General features: G+C 35.4%; 1 protein-coding gene across 4 annotated transcripts in view; it reads left to right on the plus strand.

Annotated features, from left to right (window-relative positions):
• Window positions 1–3,511: 3,511 nt before the first annotated feature.
• The window catches only part of LOC139979916 (uncharacterized), a 40,524-nt gene continuing 17,712 nt past the window's right edge, over window positions 3,512–26,323 (plus strand). Inside the window, exons 1-2 of one of the 4 annotated variants that reach the window (XM_071991144.1) lie at window positions 15,558–15,838; window positions 23,368–23,467. The gene's annotated coding sequence lies outside the window, so the exon portion shown is untranslated. Of the gene's footprint in view, window positions 3,726–15,557; window positions 15,952–23,367; window positions 23,468–26,323 lie in introns of those variants that run through there. The other 3 variants (XM_071991145.1, XM_071991143.1, XM_071991142.1) reach the window with 3 other exon arrangements.

A 26,323-nucleotide genomic window follows, 5' to 3' on the forward strand; every position in this document is an offset into this window, starting at 1 on the left:
AATCCAAACTGACAGGCAACATATATTTGAACATAAGTGTACTCTCTCTGTAAAGATCCATTTAAATCCACCAGTGGTAATATGATGTTCCTTCTGAACTATTACAGTAAATTGAAAGTGAGCCTATTTACACAGAAGTAGACTAAACATTTCGCTCTTTGAACTTTTCCAAAGTTATCCTCCAATTTGCCCAGGAAATCGAATATGTCCATGATATTACAAAGTTGTCCTGAGAGACATATCACACTGTGATTTTGATACAAGGATCCTTAACCTTTGACCGCAGGTGCTCCATAATTTGATGCCCTCATCCTCTTCCAGATAACATTCTAACAATAGAAGCTGACATTCAGACATCAAAGTGGTTATCAGTGTGTGAAGTAGCTGGTGAACTCTGAAGGGGAGGGTTCCTAATGCCGATACGGTTAATCATAGGTACTGACTGATTTATACATATATTTATACTCTTGATTTGTTTATAAATTAAATTACATTAATTAACTTTTAATAGGATATCCCACCCACACTCATGAATGCAAATGAAAGCATGCAAATGCAGTACCTGATAAGATATATTGGATTGGAGGGAACAGGAGAGGACAACAATAGTCCAGAGTGGGAAATGCAAAGAAAAAAACAATTCTCAAGGTTAGTAATTGCTCTCACCAAGCCCCCCACCCCCCCATCCCCACCTTCAAGAGCAAAACATGTTAATTGCTTTATCAAGGAGACTTGTACATGGAGATGAAGTTAACAAAATGTTAGTTTCAATTTTATCCTAAATGCTTCAACTCTTTGAAATTATGTTGCCAAGAAGATGAAAATATGTCAAGGACAGGAGGAAGATTATAGAAACCTTTAAGTATTTTTAAGTATTTCAATTCCTTGATAGAACATTTGGGTAAAAGAAGAGGAAAGACAAAACTTTTATATTTTGAGGACATGCTCTTAGTTGCAGCAGCTCTTTTGATCAGCATTGTTCATATACAGTTTACTTCCTATAGTTTAAAAACTAACGCATGTTACATATACATGTTATACATATACATATATATATATATATATATATATATATATATATATATATATATATATATATATATTTATATATATATATATATATATATATTTATATATATATATATATATATATATATATATATATATATATATATATATATATATGTACCGGTATTAGATATATATATGCATTGTGCTATGTTACAACATTAATGCAATGATATGTCAATGCTGTGAAGTCTAGCTACCTTATACATCTCTTCAATTCTGCCTCCTAGTCTGGTGCACAAAACCCAGACAAACACAAACTATTGACATATTTGAAATCCCTGAGAGGCAAATCTCCTGAAACCCCAACCGATTGATCAACTCAGGGTACATAGAGCTGTAGAAATGACACAAATTTATGAAACTGAGAAAGCGGGTCCCCGCCTTTGTTGAAATTTGCCAAAATCCGCATGTAATGACCCTTGGGCATCTTGCGTCTTAATTGCCTCACGTCTCTTGGCTTTTGTCACGGGGGTATAAATCGCGAATATAACTTCAACTTGAGAGCTAATACATCTGGCGCAAGAAAGTGGGTAATAACATAACATTCCAGAAAAAATAAAAGCATTTGAATTAATTACCCTAATTAAATTATCTGGGTTAGTCAGACAAATCTCATTTACTTTCTCTCAAATTTCATATTTGAAAAGACTCATGTACATATTACATCACGGATTGAATATTTGACAAACTGGACCATTTTCCCCTTTGTTTTCAACCTAAGTACTACTAGGTCTGTCTGCCATGTGTCTATATGTATGCGCACAGCAATTACATAGGAGTGCGGGTGGGGGACAAAAAAACAAGTTTTGCTGGCAATTCACATTGTTCCATTAATTGCTGGAAGAAACTGTTGGCTATTTTGTATCGAGTGGGCTTTGGTGCTATTGAAGTATTGGTTTACTTAAAGTAGCATGTGTGACTTCACAGTTTTGAAAAATTAAAGGATTCACCTGAGACAGCTGCTTAAACTTTAAAAAGTCACAATATGGTTGAAAGGTCAACCAAAGTGAGGGCTAGCGCTTTATATTCAGTAATTAACCAATTAACTTCTAACCATGTATGTATGCATGAACAAATTTGGAAAAGGGGAGGATGTTTACAAAAAGTTATTTTTTATCTTAAAGCAGCATTTTGCGTTGGGTCGCATTTTTCCACCTTTTTAACATGTGCATGGATTTTTTTACATGTATCAATCATAAATCAGTAAACTAAGATACCATCCAAGTTTCACCCTGCCAAGAGCGTTAATTAGCGAGTAATTAACGATTTATATCGATAACGAGTAAAAGTGTCCTTGACAAAGTTTTCATATCTCCAAATCCACTAGTTTGAATTCCACCAATCAGTGAATAGTATGTTTATTCATGAGCATTTTGCGTTTGGTCGCCGATTTCTACTTTTTGACATGTCCATCGAGATTTTTACATACATCAAATCACAAAACAGCAAATTAAGATATTAGCCAAGTTTTTCCCTGCCAAAAACGTTAATTGGCGAGTATTCCACATACAAAATTAAATCGCATTCAGTTCCCAAACCCACTAGTTTGAATTCAACCAATCAGAGATGCAGGTTTAGTTATGAGCCGTTGCTAAAAATAGATTCAAGACTTTGCGTTGGGAGTTGTTATGCAACTCCCTGGTACAACTGCCATATAGACTGTACACAAATCAAGCGTGGTGTTATATTACGTATCTGTCAATGACGTTCGTAGTGTTTAAATATTCATATTATGGGCGAGGTTTATTTGGTTCCCAACGGAAAATATCTTGGAGAACAACAAAGTTGAAAGTTGCAATTTTTTCGACTTTTATGCCACCATTTGAAGTAAAATATAAATAGATAAGGTAGTTATGTATGTCGTTATGGCATAGTGGAGTCAGTGAGGTTGAGAAATATCATAGTCGAGGACGCAAAATGCTGCTTTAAATAATGAACAACAAATGTTAATACAGGCCTGTCATATCTGATGGTGATTGTTTTACATGATATCATTTGTACAAAGACAAATCCATAGATATTATGGTGAGGTATCTGAAAAGTTTCCAGGTTAAGACTCAGGACAAACAATATGTTTTAGCTTTTTCTCCTCCCCCTCTCCCCTTCCCCACCCCCATTTATTTTTGTGCACCTTAATATATAATAATATGAAATATTTCTGCCATGGGCAAGTCTGACTACCAAACTCAATTGTGTAACACTAAGTTTGTGATCAAACACTATACAGCACCATAAAATCTGTAGCCAACTACTGGTATTATGCTGGATCTGCAAAACGACAAACTCTATAAATATCAGCTTCTCTATTGGTTAAATGTGTTATGAGCCTTCCCTGACCTGTTACCCTCTCAACCAATCACAACCTGTTCTTAAAGGCACTATTGCTTGTGAATGCACATATTTATCAACCATGCATCCCCAGGAAGAGACAAAACCTTGGACTTCAAAAATGGCCACTAGGTTTAACTGTAACATACATGCACCTGTTGGGTAATTAAATGGACACCTTTAAATACTGCTGGCAAATGTTGATACAATTCATGAAGTTTACAGAGTTCTACTGAAAGAGAACCACAGAGAAATGTTCATTGAATAAATAAGCCTGCATTTATTGCCTTCAAGAACAGTCAGTTCATCTAGTGGATAGCTTGGAGGTAAGTGCAACTTTCAGATCTCTTTACTTTATGAAATTAATTTGTAATTGTTGTTCTTCTATATTGGTAGAATAAAACTGTAAATTTTTTTTTTTTAAAACACATTGAAATTCACTACCATAAAATCAGTGTCCAGATTCGACAAGGTTTTTTCATAGCTTTTAGAAATTGTCAAAAAAAAAAGGTGGCTTTGGTTACATCCAAAATTTATAGAAAAGATTCTTTATACAGGCCTGGACACTGAGAATATATGTCCTTGTGTGTCATACGAGTCCTGCATCATGGCCTGAGATTACCATCTCGGTTCATAATCAATAGATATTGCAGGCGATATTAATAAATAATAATAAATAAATCATATATGATGAAAATATTGCATGCGATGGAGACGTTTTTACCATATATGCATGGTTCCTTCATATTTATCGCCCGAGATATATACCAAAGTATGAACTTTGCCTTTATACAAACAAAATATATTTATTTTGATACTTCATTTTTTAATTGGGTTGTACTTGAAACTTTATTTTGCAATAACTTTTTTTACCAGTAAATGTAACATTCAATTACATTTACATACCACTCAATCAGAAAACAAACATCTCTGTGGTTATGATCTTATGAATTCTCCAAGTTGTTAACGATTTAAGAATATCTGGTACCAGACCAATTAAATTTTAGGCATTTTTTTTTCCATTGCAAACTTTTTTAATTATTACCTTATTTCATCATTCTTGATGCAATTTTGATGTAAAAGATGATGCTTGCATGCCCTGGCCTTCTGAAGTTTCTTCTGCAGACTTCCATACATATTTATGGCTATAAATTCAACTCAAACATCAGAGCTAGCCTCATATATAGAGTTTTGGATTGTATTCAAATATACAGCTTGTCATAACAGCCATCAAGGTTTTCATCCTACCATGCATACATAGGCTGGCCAACTTTCCTTTATACCCCTATTCAACCTGTCAGCCTGTTTTGAAGCTTCAAATATTCCTTTCAGCAATTCATGATCCCAGTCCTACTTTTAACCAGAAAAATTATTTCAATTTGAAACCAAATCTTGTTATACAAACTGTTTTGCTGCCCATCTGTTATGCTAAGAATATAATTTGCTAAACCAAACTCTTGTTAGAATGGAATGGTATGAAAAGAAGACTATATAATACCTAAATACAGCCACATTCCTTACACTACTTTGTGGCCTAGCTGTCAACCCCCAAGTGGTCTTTACAACTGAGAACCAGTCAAAACAAGATAAATGAAAATACATGTTAAGCAGGCTATAAGCAGAAAATGATTTGAACTGTGTAGTCGCGGGTGGGGTGATGATGAAAACTGCTTCTGTGCTACTGAGTTTATCATCTTCATAGAGGTAACTCTAGATGGAAAAAAAAATTGTAAGTCCAGCTACCTTTTATTATCTAACCGTACAAAACATACATAAGAAAAGCCTCTTGGTTTCAGGGAAGGGGTAGGGAAGGGGTGGAAATGGGTTAAAGTAGGACAGCCATGTAAGCTGAAAAGGGTGAAAATAATGAAAGATATGTACTGAATTTACATGGGCATTTAGGAAGACATTTGGGGGAAGGGAGGGGAGCTAAGTGCTGAGAATTGGTTTATATTGAATATCAGGAACACATACTATAACTTAAAGGTTGTTAAGCCAGACATGTTCCCAAGTCCATCAAAGGTATGTTTGTTTGAACATTAACTAAGAAGGCCTACTAAGGGCTGGTTTATATTTAACATAAACACAAACACCACCAAAGAATGTACAAATTTTAAGATAGACTTTACCCCAGCTACTGGGTGATCAAACGAAAGTTCAACAGCCAACTGTACTGTCGACCTTCTCAAGAGACCTCTGTGTAGATCTAGTCTGTGATAATGGTGTCAATCATGTCTATCATGAGATATCATATCTTTATCATGAGATATCATATCATGAGATATCATATCAGCCTATCCAACATCGCTCCACAAATATCATTTATATGATCAGATTGCATTGATAATGCATGTAGAATGTGCATCCATGTATGTTGTGAATTTTCATTAAATTTAATGGTAGTTAATATCTGATGTTGTGCTACGGTAAAACAAAGGAAAAGAAGCATTTTGAGTTACAAATAACCTTATCTAGAGTACAAATATGACCAGAATGAACACGCGTGTCTAATTGATTGGTTGTTCATATATCCCATATCATCTGGCGTATGCATATTTTCCCGGGCTCCCAAATCGACCCAGGGCCCTGTGATGTTTCACTCGACCACCCATCTTGTCAGGTCTGGATGTGACATTCAGGTTGTCCATTGTACTAGTTCTGTCATGTTGTTCTATGAAATGTTATACTGTAAGACTTAATGTAGATCATGGAATGTGACATGCTGTCACCTACTTTAACACATCATATCAAATTCTTCTGTGACAGGTTAACATTGTTAGATAATTTACAAATAGATGCATATTATTACATATTGTGACATAGTCTCAGATAATATGCTTACCTGTCATGTGACACTTTTCTGTGACACTTTTCCGTGACAGACAATAAGAAGTATTCATGCTGTTATTGTGGTAAGTGTGAATGCTGTAATACAGAATCAGATAAAACATTCTGTCACAAACAGTCAACAAAATGTCAACGTGGTGTGTTGATCGTGACACACCATAGCCCATTCTAGATAACACATAGATACTGTGCTATGACACCTTGCAACACAATGCTAGTAATACATCCCATATTCTGTTGTTGACAGTCACACCATGATAGTTAGCACATGTTGATGCTGTGCTGTGACATCTACGACGTAACCCATCAGTACATGTGAATGTTGTATTGTGATGTATCACAGAGTGATCAGATCTTACACAGATCTGTGATAACTATATCGTGACAGAAACCGTGACACACTGCAAGATAATGAGTACATTAGACAAACAATATATATCATACTGTTGGCCTAGTAGACTGTACTGTTAATTGAAGGTGAACTTTGGTTCCCTTAAATATTTACTTTGATAAAGTGAATGAGTCACTAATATTTGAATTGTTTATCATTTCTCACTTGTGGAAAGCAGGAAACTTGCTATCACACACATCACCCATTTGTGGTATAATTTTAGGAGTTTTCAAGTCAGTGTTGTTGAAGTGGAGATTTACTTAACATCTCAAGTTTCATGATACTAGAAAATAATCAAATTACATCCCACTTTACATGCTTTACAAGCTTTTAATAAGTCTTTTTCTATTTTTTTGCCAAAACTGTTACATTTTTTGCCTACTTCCTTATTTGAGATATATATCAGTAATAATAACTGCATACTTCTTGTTTTGTTTTATATATCTATCCTGACTCTTCTTACAATTCCTCTCTGTTATCACTGCTTAGAGTTCATGGAATCCACTTCATAACATGTAGGCTGCCATAACCAAAATGTTTACTCTTCCAAATGTAAATATTTTATCAGTCAATTCCACTCAGTACTTGGAAATTCATCCCTGATTAAATATATGCAGCAGTCTCAAAGTTCAATGACTTTGCCAATTGTGGGTCTTGGAACAAATTTTAATACAGCATACTGCACTACAGAAAAATTATCCCAACAACAAGGGCTGAAAAGGAATTTTGCTAACTTCTGTTCAGTAAAATGTAGCGGTGGTGTGGCCGGTATATACCGGTGCTTATACCGGTGCTGTGATTGAGTGGATAATGGCGGTGGCATTTCAAGCAATAAGGCTTAGTCATCGGGAGGTTGGGGTTCGATACCTGGGCTGGGTCATAGGAAGGTGGGTTTTTCATCCCAGAGCAATCTACGGTTTTCCAATCTGAATTGACTTTCTAAATTGAAAAAGATTCCAAATTTGAGTTAAAATATTGAATTGGAAGCCACCCGATATGTAACTTGTAACTCAGTAACCCCTTGCGGTTTTCTCCCATATTTGTGGTCGCTCAAGCAGTGTAAAAATAACTGCTGATTATTATTATTATTATTATTAATATAAAAATGCAAGAATGACAAAACATGAAAATGGATCATAATGTTGTAAATTGTTTTATTGGTCTTTTTGGATAAAACAGAGAATTGGGATGGGAGTTGGAGGTGTGGTGGAAAGTAATTTGATGTGTCATAACAATAGCTAAACCAAGAACAGCAACATGAATTAAAATTGTTGACTCTGTATGAGGCATGGTACTAAATCATGGTACATAGTCCTTTATATAGCTTCGGTTCAATTAAAAATACTTAATGCCCAAGTATGAATCAAACAAGCAGGAGTTAAATCTTAACTCATACTCATTTTAGAGAACTTTTAGACAGACCATCAGCTTCACAGAATATCACCTACAATTTTGATTTCTTACTTAGTTTAGTTATGATGGTATCTTACAAAACTTTCACACTGTGACACTTTCTTAAATAACTGTAAAATTTTATCCCACCAGTCAAAAATAAATATATTGGGGTACTACGATTGGTAGTAATGATATTTAAAAAGCTCTTTACAGAATATTAATTATTAACATTTGTAACTGATCAGCTTATTGTCACAGTTTATTGAGATAAAAAAAGTTTCAAAATTCAAAATAAAACAAAAACTGTTAGCAAACTGCTTATCCACTAAAGAGCCTAAAGAGAGAATGTGTAAAAGTAAGTGGGCCTGACGTTTCGATCCTAGCAGAATCTTCTTCAGAGGCTGAAGAAGATCCAGCCTCTGAAGAATATCCTGCAAGGATTGAAACGTCAGGGCCAATTAATTTTACACAAGTTTCAAAAGTATTCATATACACATATAAGTTAGAAGGCCCGACATGTGGATCCTAGCAGGATCTTTTTCAGAGTCAGACTGAAACGAAAATAGAGGAAGTGAGCAGACAGCTGTCACAGAGATGTTAATTGGAAAACAGAGCCATGAATATTCAGTAGCACAAATGTATAGTGAGAAGCAGCAGGTGATGAAGGACCTGGCCAAATCAGCTATGAAAAAAAGTCTGAAAAAAGTTTAAAAACTCTGATCATGTTTTGCTTCAAAAGTTAAAATTGTTGTTATGTTCTTATTATATTGATGGTAAACTTATTTAAAGTGACATATTATATGAGGACACTTTCTTCATACACCAGTAACACATTTTAAACTCTGAACTTGAACTTTAAAAGGACTGCAATGATGTCTGTAATCACATCTGCTTTTGTATGTTGTTTAAAATTTACTTTTAGTGTTTGCTGCCCCTAACTATGTCACATTCAAAGGGTTCACAGAAAAGAAAAAGACCACAAACTGCTTAGAAAATCATACATTTCACATGTTGTAAGACAAAATAAACCCAATGAGATTTTTCACACTTCCCTTCAATCTAATGGTACTTGAGATTTTAAAATTTATGAAATGTACAGCTGTCATAGGTTTTTATCAACATGGGACCTTCCTATTCTCCCATTTTAGTCTCAAATAACAACATTTATCACTCATTGTATGACTGTTTCTGATTTAGAGCTGTTTTCCTGTCAAAATTAATTATCTAGCAAGCACTTTGGGAAGGATAAGTAGACATCCCTGACTCCCTGTTGAATCCCTAACGTACAATTATCCAATCCACAGGATGTGAAATACACACACTCTTCAACTTAATCATATCCATCCAAAGATTTATAAACAATAATCAATCTTTTTCATATTCCTTCTCTTTAGGAATTTATTTTGGGCATGATGTTTTGGATTAGTTTGAACACACCTCAGAGAAGGTTTTATTAGTGCCCAAGGGTGGACTGACCGAGTCCAGAGCAGTAGGGGGCCCTCTAGCCTCCTAAACAGCTATGAATTGTTTTGGTACACTTACATACAAATTTTGTTTCAATATTCTAGATGGCACATGTAACCATCTAACAAGATTAAACTAAAGAAAGAAACTTTGCAAACATGCAATGCGTAAACTTTCTCTCTCTTATTTTTCATTTTGGTTCAAGCATGTCCCGTATCATACAGCCCGTGTAATAAAACTTTAAGATCTGTTCTGACACTCATGATCACATGATGTTGTCATACAGGTACATCTGTATTTCCACTTCAAGCATACTGACCTTTAGAATTACAATTTAAACTGAGAGAATGAAGGATTCAGTTGTATTCATAACAACAGCGTCTTAGTGAGTTGTATTTAGCCCCCTCACTTTGTCAAATATATTGATGGTAATGTTTCTGGTGGAGGGTGTGGTCGCACATTGACATTATTTGCTCTGGTAGCAGCTCCCCATCACTCCACCCCTGATTGTACACATTCTGTTTGTATGATTGACTTATTGGTATCAATCTTTCTTTATGACTGTTAACCCCACATTTATATATCTTTTCATCAGTAATTCCAAATAGATCTTTAATTCTTTTCCATATATAACCCAAACAAATATATCTACTTCTTATTATTTATAATACCATGCAGATTTATCTCCTTAATTGCTGTTGATTTCATACAGGGTTGTTTTTTATTTACTGTTAATATGCCACACAGATATCTTTCTTATAATGTTAATCCCACATTTATGTTTGGAAATAGAATTATCCATCTTCATAAGATTTCAAGGACTAATTTGCATTAATAAGCTCAGTAATCGTTCTGTTTAACTACCTTGGGGAGGGATAACTATAGGGGAGGGGTCTGATAACTGAAATACAATATATACATAGCCATAAACTTGTCAATAGTAGTCTATTCTTTATTTATTATATGTACATGCCAACCCATGCCCCCTCCCACTTCCACCCTGTGATCAGCCAATGCCACCTCTGCTTGTCTGAGTTGTATGCTTAAGCAAACCATCAAAAATTCTATTTAATTAAACCAAGTTTTTAACCCATTTCTCTGTCCTATCCCCCTTGTGTTTGAAAGGGGACGGATAAAATGAAAGGGGCAATGCAAGGTCCTTACAGTGTAGGATATTTTACCACGGTCGCTGAAAGAATAGAGAAATAAACTACAAGTTTTAGCTAAGTTCTTTTCTAACCTCTGGAGACAGGAAGGGATATCCTGCTGATTATCCATCGTTAGACCTACAACAATATCATAAATTGTCTTAAATTAGCTGAAAAAACAGCGGTAAAAACAACATTTCAAGAAAAGGAAAGAACTGATCAGATCAGATCCAGAGGTGTTAGAATAGTCATAATCACTCCTTTGACACCTCCTCTTTCATGTGACAAAGAACCTCTAGAGAACAAATTTGCAGATGGCTTTTGACAGATTCACCAAGCAGGCCCTTTGGAGGGATCAGTGTCTTCTTCTTTGGGTGCCAGATATATTTCTATAATGACATTTGTGGTACCCCTGGGACACACGGTAGGTCAAGGTGGGTGCACTGATGTAATAGGTCAGCTATCACTGGCTGCATGTATTTATTACAAATACCCTGGGTTATTGTTTCAATATCACAAAGTGTTTAAATAGCAATTTGTTTAAGAAAATATGACTCACAAACATTAAAAAAAGATATTTGGTTGTTGTACATGCCTAGATACTTTTCTATGTTATATTCAGTCAACGTTGCTTAGATTCCTGATAAAATGGTTAGTGCCACAGAAATGAATACATATATATAATTGACAAGAATGATCTTTTCACATCTGTAAGCTATAAAACTCCAGTCAGTAGACTGGTGTTGTTGGAGATAACACCAATCTGTCAACAAGGATATTAAAAGTAGTGAAAGAGGATTGTTGGACTGTTGGTTCATGGCTATATTTAATACTTTACTTTCTTTGCAATAAGTTGGATGGTCTTTTAGAATAAAATATTCCATTGGGACAACTTAGTGTAACTAAGAACAAATTTCCCATGACCTATATTTACTGTGACTTTTCAGATGCATCATTTACTGTATTTGCACACCATTGTGCATACTGTGTACCTTCTAGGTAAAAATCAAGAGTAGTGTGCAACTAATTTAAGCCTGTCAGTCTGAGTAAATACTGCATGAATATAGTTAGTAGTTCTAAGGGACACAAATCCAACCCATCTTTACTTTAATTTATGACAGAGATCCTTGTGAAGAACAACTCCCCTTCAAAACTAAGAAAAATCTTGCTGTTTGGAAGGTGTATTCTCGTTAATAAGACGCTGTTATCTGTCACTTTGTAAATATTTGATGTCATATTGCCACTAGAATCTGAAACCTTTTACTCAGCTTTGACTTTCTTTCCTATAGTTTTCAAGGTATATAGAATGTTAACAGTGTTGACACTGAAACCAATGCCATCATAAGGTCATGTAAGGATCAAGCTTCAATAACTTTTATTCTGAATTCGCAAATCCCATTTTCATGCAGGAAACAAAAAATTTGTAGCAAATATAGAACAATTAAACAAATTGATGCACATGCAATCTTCAAACTTCCAACCTGATGAGACTATGACTTCTCAGTCTCTCATTGTATACAGTATTGATATCAGTTGCTAGAAGGGCTGCGCCCTCTCCAATATATGTCACCATCATGTGTACAAAGTAACACTTATTTAACATTGGACACAGGTATTATATGCCCCTAATTATATTGTTACTCCTCATCCTAAAATTGTTGTGCCCCTCCAACTTAGAATTCCAGACTGGCAAGGCACATGCATGAAGCAATTATTTTAACTAGGCTAGGGGAAAAGATCCACCTTCCTTAAAATATAGAGAAATAAGGAATCTAATCTGAACAGCATGTTTACCGGTTTCAAGATTGCCAGTGGGAGTATAGTAACTTATGAAACAAATACAATAGGCACTATAGCCCGCATTCAAATTTAGCTAAGGCCTAACCTTACCATTACTCGTTAGAAACAAGTTAGTGACAGGTCGTCCGTGGCCAATGTACGACTAAGCGTATAACTTTATGCCAGGTACCGCTTTTTCTCAGTAGTAAAAATAATCGAAAATTACATCAAATGGGCTAACTTGTTTTGTATACCAGGTCCAGCCTCTAATGATTCAAAGGTCATTATATGTAGGCGGGTCGTAAGTCTAGCCAATGCTGATGTGCATTCGATCTTTCGTCTAGCATAGCTAACTATGTCGAGTAACATCTACCGCCGATCGTCCGCCCCTACACATAACGTCTTGTAAGAACTGCCTTAATTGCTATTTCTTTCCAACTCAACTTGCATGTATAACTATTTACCGCTAAACAGAACCAACTAGGAACTAAAGAAGGGAGAGACTTACAATTAAGGGGATTCGGGAAAAGTAAGACTTTTTATGCCATCCAAGCCTGTAAATGATGAACCATCTCTTCTAATGCATTTTCAATGCGAAGACAACGGGGTTATGATCGAAGAAATGGTGCCCAACTTGAAATACGGTGCTTGTCGGTATTCAAAGTCCCAAGATTTCAGCCATCAGTCACATAACTTTGATAATGACACTCACGATCAGTCTCTCAACCTGGTACATCAATTGATGATGTCATTATGTAGACTATCAAACTGTCATCATAACACCCCTCCCAACGATCCCACGCCTTAATGTGATCTCTTTTGTTTGGTATGCTGAGTATTTCCTTCAACCCTTCCTTTGTTGAAAATGTGCAAAAAATGTCATTCCGAAATTGAACCTTTCTAAATCTTCCAGGAATCACAGAGCACAAAGCGGTTATTCCATCAATGTGTTAATCGGATCGACATGCAGCCATTCAAAAGTTCAACAGTGAAAGTGACTGTCACGTGTCACTGAGACCGCCTCATGATGCTCATCACCTACGTGCATGTTAATGACCCAGATATCACTATGTAGTCTATATGTGTAACCTGTCTGTAAGTTGTAGCGTAAGACTCTATAGGCCTCTGACACTTGTAAAATTAAGACATGACATTGCGACCACACATATTTTTGTGGTTGAAAACCTGCAGAAATTCGAAGAAATCATGACAAAACATTATTTATTAAAAAAATATCAGAACTTGGTTTTCATTTGCTCGTTCTCAGTATTGTTGGTGAGCTGCTACGATGTAATGACTATTTTAGTTACATCAATGAGTTGTAAGTTGTAACCACGGCAGCAAATCAAGATCGTTGGGCGGTTGATCAGTGCCTGTAACTAACTTGGATGCATATGAACGCAGGCGTACTATACTGGCGTCATAACGGAACCCACGAAACTAACAATACTCTCAAATGAGAAAAAGTTAGTGTACGTTGGGACTATAAAAATGCTGTTTTATGTTAGGCTAGTATTGGCGCTTCGCCGCAAGTGAAAAAACTAACATTCGTAATGTATTTTTTTAGCACTGTCTTCTGGCGTCCTTACATATTGAGTCACTGCAGGGACTGCGTGGGGGTGAGTGAGATGGCCCCTATGTGATGGTGAGATAGCAAACATTACTTATCGATAATTAAACTTACTTCAATTTTTTTTTCCAAGATATACGACATAATTTACACTTCCCTGATGGACGATACTGGCCGCGTATATCACTCTTTCGGTGTTATTATAAACTTCTCAAGAAAACATTTACTGTTGTTTATTTCGTCGAACAAATTTTAGTTAGTGAAATAGGACATTATGCAATTCACCTGCTCAGACTTGCCAAGCTGTTTTTCACCCCCCCCCCCATTTTTTTTTTTTACAATTTTTCATTTAAAACATTGAGAGATTTAAGGGAAAATATGGGGAATTTGTCAGAATCCAATTAAATCAAAATAACAATATTAAAAGGAACATTTTTGGGTAAGTAATACGTCACCTTGAAGAACACATGACAATGGTATAAGCAGTTTATAAAATTTATTTCCCGAAAAGTGAAGTGATTTTATTTACATTCCTAATGCAGGTTATAAACATATGTGTTAGCCCATTTCTGATTGCAATGTAGAAAGAAAAAAAATCAAAATGAATGCATGGAGTTTAACCCAAATATTCGTAAAGGTGTGAGATTGTATTAAAAATCCCAACAGGCCAGGAGCAATGGCAGGTCTGCAATTCAGCTTCTGAAAGTTCTCTATATTTTGAGGCTTGTCATACAATAAAATGATCATAATTAAGGTAAACTCAACACTGTCCCAGAGTCAATATTTCAAACAATATGCATTTTTTCTTGGTTATTTCAAATGGATGTGTAACTAAGTTGGGTATATGAAGTGAACAGAACAATAAATGTGAGGATCATAAGTTCATAAAATTTCCATATATATTATGTTTGACGGTAAATTTGCGATAGTAAGGGCATAAATGTGCTTTAAATGATAACAGTGTTGATGACCTCGATGGTTTTGCTAAGCTGTTTAGTTCTATCATTAGGCATTAGCAATGTGATTTCATAGGATGGTTTGACCAAATTGCGCCACAAATAAATGTCTCATAGATTTTTATATTGTATCTGATCTTATGTTTACATTACAGTGATCCAGAATTGCTGCTAGGACTAAAGTTTTAAAAAATGCTATTTGTAAATTCTGACATTTTTGTGGAAAGTTTTGACATGATTTAACCAATGCAGATGTCACAGCTTGTAGCAGCTTGCAGGTGGCAGTTCGACTTTAAAAAAAATGTAAATTTCTAAATCTGTACAAATACGTCTTAGTCTCTGATTGATTAAAATTAACCAACATTCTTAGCAATCAATTGAACGGGGAGAGATTTCTCTGTGACAAATATGTCATTACACGGGGAACTCCCTTTCTATGATGTTTCCGGTATGTGATAAACTTTTCACTTATCGCCTTAGAGATACCGCATTCTCCACCTTTCTGCTAATCAAGGAATCTGATTGGTCAATTCGGTTGTCAGTTAACAACCGATTCGATCGATGCGGCTAATACCTCGACAATCTGCACATGCTGTAAATCCCGTTCTACTCAACCCTACACTTTGTATGCAGTATACTCACAGTAATAGTGTAATTTATACAAAAGTAGTGTCCAATGTATTACATGGAAATCAAACAGCTGAGCGCGATACACACGGTGTTCACACAGTAGTGGAGTAGTAAACCTAACGTACCGTTAATTCCTTCTTCTAACGTTACATTTGTACTGGAACACACCTTAGCGCAATACTATACCAGTGTAAAAGTTGGATATTTTTACTGGATTACACTCCGCCTTTGGAACCGCAAGAAATAAAGAACTGGCATGGTAGGTTAACAAACACACAAAATATGCTAACGTTAGTTTTTAGGTCGATGACAGGACTAACCAGCCCAGTCTTGGTAGTCTACATAATTTCAACCGTCGGTTTTAAAAGCAAGGTCAGTAAAGTCCGTGGTACCTCATGTTAGTGTTAGGCTGGTTAACGTTGTTCTTATTTTTAGTGTTGGTAAACAGTATCGTAAAGTTGGTATATGCTTCGATCTTTAAGTTAACCTAGTAACCGTTCAGTGGTGTGAGGATTCAGTCGTTACTTTTTCGTCAGTTTCAAACTACCTGTGTGACCTATGATTCAATCATAAAGATGTCATGTGCCATTGTTAATAATACAAGTAGTAAATGTTCGATTTTGATCGTTTTACATCCTTTCTTCACTTTTAAACCTAACAGAACTTGACCCACGAGGTGGCTAATTAAACAAGTTGGAACATGCACATGTAATACGTGAATACACAATTGACTGTGCTGTAATATAAGATCACCCATGATCGCCAATTGTTGCGCAATTGTCAATATTTTTACTTCATGTCCTATTCCTTTGTAGATTATGGCCTAGCCTTGTTTCAAGCCTCAAAAGGTTATTCTTTACCCAGTTATAACAGGGAGTCCCATAACAACTCCCTGGTTATAGGTATTTACTCGGTCTTCTGTGCTAGACCATCTTTGGCTGTCAGTTTGGGCCTTACACTCAGTTACAATATGAGCACTGGAAGAACCTAAAATATGGCCCTTCCTATGTAAGGACTAAGGTTAAGTATTCACTGTTTGTTGTACACGGTGTAACACCTGAACTTTTCTAGCCTTTAGGGAACATGGGAGGGGTGGAGAAAGGAGGAGTGAAAATATGCGATTTCCAATGTCAACGTTTTATGTCACTGTGTTACTGTATGTGCATGCAGGCTAACATGAGTATATTCATGTTCCCTTGTTGTAGAGAACAGTACATTTCTGTTATTCCTTATTTGACATTACTTCTTAAGTTCTTCGGGCAATAAAAGAACCTCGATCAGTATTAAGGTATTGTCAACTGTATTGTGTTTCAAAATGTTACATTACATGAAAGGTATTTCGTTTGAGAGATATCACAGCTAAATGTTCTTTCACACACAATACTGATGACATGGTCAAGTCCAAATGTGATATCATCCAACCACATGTATGTCAGTTTTCTTGTCCTGGTCTATTTATTACAGTGTTAACTTTCGGTAATTGAGACTGGTTTTGCCGATGCTGAATCTGATAAACTCCATTCATTAACTTGTGATGGCACTGATTTTAGAATCAGCACTGACATTCTTTAACAAAAATAGGAAAAACTTATGAAAGAGAAAATAAAAGATTATATACATACAATAGTGACACTATGACATTGCAGATTAAGAAAACGACAGCATGAGACATGACTTTTACTGTAAACAAGGAGTTATCTAAAAATGGAGCAAGATGATTAATACCTTTTGGGGGAAGTTGTTCATTACAAAGATTTCAGTCATATTTAAACTGAAGATGATACCAGGATTTGTGTCTCCTTTAAAGAAACACATTGACAAATTTGTGCATAACGGTTTTGTTAATAAATTTACATCTGTATTCTGTGACCTTGTACCTAATTGCGTGAACCACTTCATTAAATCATGTAAATTATTGCTTTAATTATTGAAATGAATGAGTGAATGGTAACTGCACAATTCCTCATGAATGTTTTGAACCACCATGGCTTAAAATTACTTCTGGTGCCAGATTCCCACCATAATAATATGCCCCATTTAAGACATTTGCCTTTTCTTGATGGAATGGTCCTGGTGATGCTGACCTTAAAACTAACCTGGATTTTATATTGAAATACAAATGACTTTTTAAAGATACTGTATATGTTTGCATTCTCTGTATATTTAGTGTTTTCAGTCAGCATGTTTTTCATTAAGTTGTCAAGTAGATGTCAGTGACAGGTTAGAGCAGGGAGTTGTTATGGAAACATAACAACTCCCTGGTTAGAGCGAGTATGCTAATATTGCACTCTTTCCCATCTTTCAGTTATGAAAAATTCCTCTAGCTTTAATAAATATTGCAATTTACTTAAAATATATTCACTAGATATCTCTAGGCAATAGGTAAAATTATATTTTCTTGAAAGAACACAATTCATGTGAAATAAAATACTACTGTACACTGTTAACTTTAAAATAACAGATTCATAATTTAACTAGTCCTGATTATTGTGCGTCTTGATTGAGAATGTAAAATACCAAACTTTTGTAACATGGTCTCCCACGTAGCTGGCTGGTCTACATTATGAAGATCTCACAAGTCTGCAAGAATCCTTTGATTGCAGCAGGCTCAGGAGATTGAACTGAATAACGTCTACACTAGTAGTCTGCTCTCTAACATTCTATCTCACTGTTGTAGCCAGACACAGCTGGTAGCAAGGATGGTTATGATTTACCCTGTCATGTATTTGTGGGCATGTAAGATTAAGTGGAAACCAACATTGTTAGCTGACATGTTTTAATCATTAAACCATAGCCCTGCTTTTGGATGCTGATTCAAATCTGATTTGATGTACAAGACCTACTTTTTTAGATTGTGACTTAAGGGTAAACACTATGTTAAATTCTCTGCCTGACTGCGTACTGCTGGCATCACTTTTGACAGACTCAAATGGAAAATGGAAAGACAGGGTTGGGGAGGGGTGGGGGGTTAGGGGGTTAGGATTGTTGATAAACTGTTTACAGTATTGTAACTACAGTTACAACATTTCAGTACCCGATCTTGTTAAACACCCTGTCAAAAACAATGTATATTTTTGAAGATCTGCGAAAAGGAATGAATTCAGCTTTTCTGATACGTACCGCAAGTAACCAATGTGAAGGTTGTCAGTGCTCAAGTTAAAGCATTGTTATATTTACATAGTTTTGAGTAGCTTTAAAGTAAAAGCTTTCTTTTACCTTAAATCTGAAGCTGTCAGTACTGCCTCTCAGATCCAGTACATAAGAATGATGTCCATATGATGAGAATTGCTTTGTTCCATGTTCATTTTGATGCAGTGCACCACATTCTTAATGAAGTCAAAGTTCTTTTATTAAACCTTCATCTGATGACAGAAACGTGGAGTGGGTTTTCCCTTGTGGACTGCAGCGAACTCGAAATCCCAGCTATCGATATACATACCCTTTTCGAATCGAGCATGAATCATAAATGCCTACGGATATTCCAAAGGTTTCTTGTGAGCCTGTTTTAATGGGAAACTCTGACTGTATGAAAGATGGCTTCCAAGCATAATGAGAAACTGAGAAAAAAATAGCTGATGAGAAGGAAAAAAGCTGATGTAAACAGGGATACCTGCTAGCATCTAACCTAGTAGCACTTAGCTGTGTAGCTGAGAGTTACAGTAACTACTGAGGCTATCTAAATTTTAATTATTGTTGTTTGAATATTCTGAACGGGGTAATAAAAAATTGAAATAGTAGAATGATCTGAATTGAGGGAGATCTATGAGGACTCTTAAATGATTTCCCCTTTTTGGTCTGGTGGAAATTATTAATTGTTTTCAATCAAATGGTTAATTGTTTATCTAGTCATTAAATCCCGCTCTTATGCCTCTCACTGGTTTATGTATATCTAGGCAAGTTTCATTGCAAATAATGAAGGAAAATTCCAAAACTGTTGAAAAAATTTCAAAAATCTTATTTTGCCAAATGACTTAAATACAACAATAAATATTTGAGAACATTTCCTGGGCAATGGAATTATTTGGATTCAGTGGACCAGTAGCATCGTTATTGCTTACTTTCTCAAATTCTCACTAATTAACATTTATTTGGATTCTTTTGCAAAGATACAGTACTTAGTTTCATCAACTTTATTTAGAGTACTTAATAGTAATTGAGCACAGAATAGTTGATAAAAATTGCAGAAAATTTGCAAAGAGCTGCAATAAAAGAATAATATACTTACAGTATGGTGTAACAATTATGTAAATATATATGGTGTACTGTACCCTCTTGCAATGGCTTTGCTTAATTTAGAATTCTAAACCGTTCACTTAAAGCTTCCATAATAGTCAACGTAAATTTGCCTTCCCATAGCAGTTCAACTGAAAGTATTGGAGACAGCATGACTGAGATTCAGTTTTATGTGATACACCCCATTAAATTTGTGTATTTTAGTGGGTCTCTTTTCTAATTAGGACTTCAGATGAAAGTTTATTTGTAAACTGTAAGTGTTGTGTCTGGGTAATGAAATTTACCAGGACTACCATCATCTGTTTGTAATCATGGAGAGGTCAGTCAGCTTGGGAGGTATCTACTGTACACTTACAACTACAAGCTGGGCTCAGCACTATCCATGGTCATTAAGAAACCTAACTGTAAATATATACTAAATATTATCACAATAATTTCTGTAAGTACTCTTAACTGTTAAACTACTAATGAGCTTAACTGGAATACACTACACAATGTAAATTTATTGATGCCCAACTTCTAGCTAATGTGGAAGCAGGTGAAGTAAGAGCTGTTTACTATTTACTGCTTTATAAATTGGTCCCTCTACACTATGTATAGTATTGGTACCTCTACACTATGGTATTGGTCCCTCTACAATATATGGTATTGGTCACTCTACAATATATGGTATTGGTCACTCACACTATGGTATTGGTCCCTCTACAATATAAGGTATTGGTTGCTCACACTATGGTATTGGTCCCTCTACAATATATGGTATTGGTCACTCTACAATATATGGTATTGGTCGCTCACACTATGGTATTGGTCCCTCTACAATATAAGGTATTGGTTGCTCTTCACTATATGGTATTGGTCCCTCTATAATATATGGTATTGGTTGCTCTACACGATGGTATTGGACCCTCAACACTACGGTATTGGACCCTCTACACTATATGGTATTGGTCCCTCTACACTACTGTATATGGTATCTTCCTCTATAATATATGGTATGGTCCCTCTACAATATATGGTATTGGTCGCTCTACACTATGTGGTATTAGTCCCTCTACACTATATGGTATTGGTTGCTCTACACTTGATGGTATTGGACCCTTTACACTATAGGTATTGTACACATTGAAATATTTCTCTTGGTTGGTAAGCTGTGCTCCTCCTGGTGATGTAGTATTAATTATATGTGTCACAGACACAATATTTTGTATACCAGGAGAATATACAGGTTATCTGCTATACATGTGCAATTTTCTTATCTTTGGTGCAAATATGTGATGATATTCTAATAATTTTTGTCATGTACCCATTTTTCAATTTTGAGTTATTTTACAATGTAACATAATAATGAACATTTTACGGTTTATATTGTCGTGACTATTCAGGTATAACTTTTTGAGAGAAAAGTTTCCTTTTGTATAAATACATAGTACTTGGTACAATAGCTTTGATCCAATGATAGCTGTCATGGTCGGGGGTTACTACATTCCCGGTCTTCTCCTTACATTGATAATTGGATAGTACAGTACTTCACTTTGTGGTCAAGCTAAAGTAATCAATTAGCCTACCTTCCATTTGCATAGCAGCATTAGTGTTAAATACCGTACTATGGTTCTTGAATATACAGTGTACTGTGAAAGTATTACTTGTTAGAGTGCTTTCATACTACATGTAACTGCAAGCTCTATCAGATCAATCACTTGGAAACCAACACTGCACAAACCAACACTAGTCTTGTATACCATTTCCAGCTTACTACACATTTTGGTTCCACTTTGTAATCATGCAGCTCTAGATGATATGTCATATGAATATATTCCAGATTATTAATTATGTAACTATTAATATTAATTATGTTGTTGGACACCTGAAACTGTGCATGAGGTAACTATGTAACTATTAGTAATGTTGTTGGACGGTGCATGAGGTAATTATGTATCACTCTTACCTGTCTCCCACTCCACAATTGAACTATTTCTATTAATTATGTTGTTGGACACCTGAAACTGTGCATGAGGTGCACTGGCTTCACTGTCAGATCTTTTCTTTTAAACCGGCCATTTTTGGAATTCAACCTAGTTTGTTATGGCACCCTGCAAAGGGAAGACTTCAACTAAAAGGCACAGTGATGTGATAACCTCAACAGCTAGAATTTTTAGTGATAAGTTTGGCTCCTCAGTTTAGGCAGGGAGTTGTTAGGCCAGCAGTGATTGCTAACTGTGTCAATCTTTTCTACTGTGAAAATAGTAAATTAGGGGACCAAAAGATGAAATGAAGCATGTTATTTCAGACCACACAGCAGTTTTGTATGTCATTGTATGGACACACTCATTTGCTAGGTGCTTGCCACCCCAGCACTTACCATTCCATACACTGTATGAAATGAACTGTGTGCTGACATTGATTTATAAGTAAGTATAGTATTTGGCACAGATGAGCTAACTTTTAAAGGTTGTTGATTGTTCCTTCAAAACTTAGACTGAATGATGGTATTAGAGTGCAATTTGTCTTTAAATGGCATTTTCACAAGTCGTCCAAGGCCTTGATGTAGCTCCTCTCTGGTATTTCAACCAGTGGTATTAAGCTGTCAATTTCTGTCCTTAGCACATGTCATAATGTCAACAAGAAGCCATAAAAGGAGTAAGTTGACCCTTTTGTGCTTTGATAAAACCTAACTACCATTTAATGCTACCTTTAGTGTTGTTCTTTATGATATTTTGTACAGGCTTCCTATTTCCCAAGGGTTACTGCACAGTTGTTATGCTAAGTATGCAATTGGCAGACACCACCAGTGCAACTCCATCAAAGTTTCCTCGTTTGCTGTTTTGATTTCTTCAACTTGATAATCAGCGCCTGTATATTTCTCTCTGAAAGGTTCCACTGTAGATTAAACTGTACCAGCATTGCAATCCCATTGGTAGTCAGCTTAACTGATGTTGAATTGATTGTGTAAAGCCAAATGGTTATATTATATATACTATGTATGGTCTTGATGTTGTGTGGTGTGTAGGTTTGGTGGAGTACCAAATGCTTAACAGAAGTGAGTGTGAGTGAATCAAGTCCTGCTATTTTTAGATATGTGCAGGTCCTTTAGATTAATTAGGTTAATCAGTACATAATACTGTAATGACAGTGAGGCTATCTGAGGAATACTCTACCTGCATATTATACCGACTTGTCTTGTTGTTTGTTATATACCTCATTATTGACAGCACATGACACCGTTTGAAGATAAGCAAGGATCTCTCCATTTTTTACAAGTAGAATCATGTGAGATAAAATGAGCCCTTTTCTTTGGATTACAAGAAAGAAAAGAATACTGTGTAGGCAGATGCCCCATGATGTGTAGATGAGCCCCACATAGCTTGTAGGAGGTGTTACTGGATGGTTGTAAACTTGTAGTACTGGTCAGCACATGCTATGACATGCAATTAACAATGTGCAACCTCATTCATAAACAGTTAGTCTAGTGTTATCTTTAACATTCAGCCACCACTGGTATTATACCTCTCGTATTTAAATATCTCATTATTTATCTCATATTCTATCTTTCAGAGCATAACGCTGGTGGTAATTAAAATTACTCATTAACTAATAGGTTCATTTATGTTCCAGTTCAAACAGCTCTGTGAATGACACTTTGACAAACTTGCAGGTAATTACACTTTGGGAGTATTGTTGGAACATCAGTTAGATTTTTGTATAGTGCAGTAAGCATTGTGAAGAACAGGAGTAAAAGGTTTTTACCTTTATTAATTTGTTATTAAACTATCTGTTTGGTCAAGTTATCGAAATCTCCCTATACTCTACGATTGCTTTCATATGGTGGAACACAGCACTATTTTCTTCAACGCATTTGGTGAGAAATGGAAGTTTGTAATGAAACTAATGAAATTAAGGAAACTAATTATGAAATGAGTGAAACATAGTCCAGGTACAGTACTTAAAAGTCTGTTCATGGGTTTCATGAAACTTGAAGATAATTGGTAATATGAACAGCATCTATCCCCACTGCCAACAAGTTGAAATTATTTTATGGTTGAAAAGATTATTCTTACAGTACCTGATTTTGATTTAAAAAAAGACATATAATTTAAAGTGAAGTTCAAAGAGATCATTTGTGTGATTGTGTTTAGTGACCTACACTAACTGTAACTAAATAGCAATGTACATGTAATGTATGTGTTAATGCTATCAAGACTAGATACTTTGAAATCAAATCAAATAACTAGATGTAATCTTTATCCTTGCATAAACTTTGCAAAGTGAACATCAAATGCATAATTTGAATAATTTCATTCTCCATTTCTGTCCACACTTCATTATTTTCCTTTCCAGACTACTGCTCAATTACTGTATGTGAACATTTAAAGCTCAATGGGTTGTGTATTAATAATTAAACGTACTGTACTGTACAGTACAGTACAGTACCTTACCATATCCTTCATCCCACCAGAGTCACTCATGCAAATAATGATATTACAATGTCTACCTGATTCAAGCTCTCAGGGTAAAAGGGGAATAAAGGCTACAATTTCACAAATCTATATTACAGAGCAAGGGAAAATTAAGATAGGCATTGGTCCAACCCTCCCAACTTGATTGCTAGATAGCTTGATGTGCTGTCTGGCTTTGATTATATTGATCACTGTTTGTGGCGGCAACGACTTCATCCATTTTCATTAGGAATGCAAATTAAATTATAGTTACTACAGTAGCTGTTGATGCACATTTGGGAAATGTCATAAGACAAGCGACAAGACACTCTCTTAATGTTTTATCTGCTTTTTGTTGTGATTCTAACCAAAGGAGCTGCCATTGCAACTTCCAAACACTCCCTCCTCTATTGAACATAGCATGCTAAAACCTTGTTTTATGTTCATGAATGTCAATAAAACTACCTTGCTGAATTTGCTGGCCTAATGTTGCAAACTGCAACCAGCAAGTTGACCCTTGCTATTGTTTGAAGCCTTGAAGTTTAACTTCATCTTCTCAGGGTATCAAATATTGAAGCAGTTCCTTCTCTATAAATTTGGTGGTCAATATTATTTGAGTTGTGTTGTTTGCCTTCAGGTCTGTCTGGTTTGACACATATGACTGTTGGTGTTGTTATCTTCACTTTCCAGTTTGTTAAGTAACCTTCATATTCAGCCTGTGATTTTTGAGCCTCAAAGATTGTAGAAGTCTGATGTCTGTCAGGGGGTGTGAAATTGTGGGAGCTCCACTGTTGCAGAAATCTGTCTGTAGAATCTCTTAGCATGTTCCTTGACATATTACTATATGATAGTATGATATTTGGCAAGGGCAATCGTAACCATGACCTTCATATACACTTGTACGTTGTCTACAGACATATATATAGAGTGGGTTATATGTAAACCTGACAAACCTGTACATGATAAAACATTCAGGTTATAACTCCTCCACAGTTCACAATGTTTTAAACATTGTCTTAAAGCTAGATCTATATTAAGTGAATAGTATTAATAAGTTGAACATTGTTGTAGCAGTCAAAAGTTCCACAGTTTCAGAAGAAATGAGTGATTATGGTACAAAAAGTATGACATTTGACAAGATTATGTAAACTCTGACAAAACCTGTATAAAACATTCAAGACTATCAGGTGATGACTCCTCAACAGTTAGTTCACAATGTTATACTTGAATGTCATGCTGTGTTAAGTGAATAGTACTGTATTTGTTTAGCAAAGTTTGTTGTAGCCTACTGTAGTTGAAAGTTCAGAAGAAGTGAGATTTCTGACATTTGTCCCATTATAGCCATATCTTACTGTCTAGACAATTCTAGAGTCAATAAATTTCTTCCATAATTGTCTTTGGTACACTACGTAGTTAGTTCACAATGTAATATATAGGTGTATACTTCTATGTCAAGCTGTGTTAATTGCATAGTACTGTATTAGTTTAGTAAGGCTTTTTGTAGCTTAGTCAAAAGTTCAGAAGAAGTGAGATTTCTGACATTTGTCCCATTATAGCCATATCTTACTGTCTAGACAATTCTAGAGTCAATAAATTTCTTCCATAATTGTCTTTGGTACACTAGTTAGTTCACAATGTAATATATAGGTGTATACTTCTATGTCAAGCTGTGTTAATTGCATAGTACTGTATTAGTTTAGTAAGGCTTTTTGTAGCTTAGTCAAAAGTTCAGAAGAAGTGAGATTTCTGACATTTGTCCCGTATCATTCTGTCTAGACAATTCTAGAGTCAATTAATTTCTTCCATAGTTGTCTTTGGTACACTTTTTGTTCTCTTTGTGCAACATTATTTTGCCACTTTGCAAGAGTAGTGTAACAAAAGCCTAATAGATGTTAGGTAAATTTTGAGAGTCTCTTGAAAAATACAATTAGTTTAGCTGTTTAGGATCAAACTTTGTAAGTGTTCTCTGGCATAATAGTCACAATCTTTCCTTTTCTTGATGGCATTTAGCCATTTTCACAACTGCGCTCCCATCTCATGAGTCACTGTTAGACATAAAAAAAAGAAAAGAGGAA

The sequence above is a fragment of the Apostichopus japonicus genome, chromosome 14 (assembly GCF_037975245.1).
Source record: "Apostichopus japonicus isolate 1M-3 chromosome 14, ASM3797524v1, whole genome shotgun sequence".
In the NCBI taxonomy this organism is placed as follows: domain Eukaryota; kingdom Metazoa; phylum Echinodermata; class Holothuroidea; order Aspidochirotida; family Stichopodidae; genus Apostichopus; species Apostichopus japonicus.